The 1722-nt window shown below is 40.2% G+C and overlaps 1 protein-coding gene across 1 annotated transcript in view; it reads right to left on the bottom strand.

Moving 5' to 3' along the window:
* The window catches only part of UBR2 (ubiquitin protein ligase E3 component n-recognin 2), a 195953-nt gene that overhangs the window by 91070 nt on the left and 103161 nt on the right, over positions 1-1722 (bottom strand). The gene's annotated exons all lie outside the window — the stretch shown is intronic.

The raw sequence follows: 1722 nt of genomic DNA on the forward strand, positions 1-1722 counted from the left end.
TAACTATTATTTTTCATTCACTAAAATGAAATAATGGCTCATTATTAAGGAGAGTCTTTGGATGCTTGAGAAGGAAAAAGCTCTAGAAAACTTTTGTTTAGTTTAGTCAATATAGGTGAGTAGGTATTTTTCACTCCCTTCTTCAATATACTAGATTATAAAGCATTATCTATACCCACGATAATTTTGTACTAAAGACCCTACAACTACAAATTTTGGTTCTAAGGACTGGGTTTGCTTTTTTCAGTGTCCCTATTTCTTTCAAGACTTATGTAAAAAAAGATCCTACTCCTATTCTATTCCTATTCTACCTTCCTATGATCCTAGTCCCTAGTATTCTTTTTGTAATTATTTATAGTAACAGTGACTGGAGTTATACACATGCTAGAATTGCAGTTCTTACAATGGCATATAGAAGCATATAGAAGGCATATAGAAGCAAATCTAGGCTGGGTGCAGTGGCTCATGTCTATAATTTTAGTATCTTAAGGCTGAGGTGGGAGATTTGCTTGAGCTCAGGAGTTCAAGACCAGCCTGAGCAAGAGCAAGACCCCAGTTCTACAAAAAATAGAAAAATTAGCCTGGTGCATTGACATACGCCTGTGGTCCCAGCTACTTGGGAGGCTAAGGCAGGAGGATCACTTGAGCCCAGGAGTTTGAGGTTGCTGTGAGCTACGCTGACGCCACTGCACTGCACTCCAGCCTGGGCGACAGAGTAAGACTCTGTCTCAAAGAAAAGGGAAATCTATATGGACTAGATTGATAGGTAGAGAAGGATTTCTATGATTTTCTTTTTAAAAAATATAGGTACTTACATCTTCAGGTAAAGACTTCACTAATTCACTATGAGCCATAGGTTTGATGCTCAACTGATGGATAATCTCCCGCTTAATTTCATCTGCAGCATTTACCTGTCCAACTCCAGGACTAAATCTCTCTCCTGTCAAAATGAAAAAGTATATATACACACATTTAACATAATCACATAATTATGTAATATATACTTATAACTCATGCAGCGCAATATATTTGCCTATCTGAGTCTCCCTGTGCAACAGGAAAGCAATGACTGGTCTGGCAACAAGCTAGGGAGAGAGCAGCTCCTGACCATGCTTCTGAGTCTCGGACACAACAGGTAAGGGCAGGCTTTAGGCAGTGGAGAGAGTGCTGGCTGCTATTTTGGAAGAATGGGATCAGAAGGGTGGGAAAGGATTAGAGGTAGTCAAGGAAACCACTTTCCCTCCATCCTTCTTTTGGCAGCAAGGAGGAAGAGCTTTCTTTTCCACTTCTATCTAGTGGCAAATAAGATATCAACTTCTGAGACCTTCCTCATTGGTATCACCTCCTGACAGTAATCAGGCTTCTCTGCTTTATGCATTATAAAAAGTCTGACATAGCAAGGTAGGTGGGAGAGGGTAAGGAATAAAAGAATGGGAAAGATGAGGGAAAGAAAGGACCGAAAATATAGGTAATAAGGAAAGAAAGCCAAATCTGTTAGCCATAGGTATCCATTAGCTTGGAATTATTATATCTGAAGTCAAGAAGACACTTTTGCATCATAAATCCATAGAGAGAAACATAGCTAAGACACAAACTAACAGTAAATAGACTGGGTGAGGTGGCTCAGGCCTGTAATCCTAGCACTCTGGGAGGCCGAGGCAGGAGGATCACTTAAGCTCAGGAATTTGAGACCAACCTGAGCAAGAGTGAGACCCCATCTCT

This window comes from Propithecus coquereli, unplaced genomic scaffold (genome assembly GCF_000956105.1).
Source record: "Propithecus coquereli isolate 6110/MARCELLA unplaced genomic scaffold, Pcoq_1.0 Scaffold158, whole genome shotgun sequence".
In the NCBI taxonomy this organism is placed as follows: domain Eukaryota; kingdom Metazoa; phylum Chordata; class Mammalia; order Primates; family Indriidae; genus Propithecus; species Propithecus coquereli.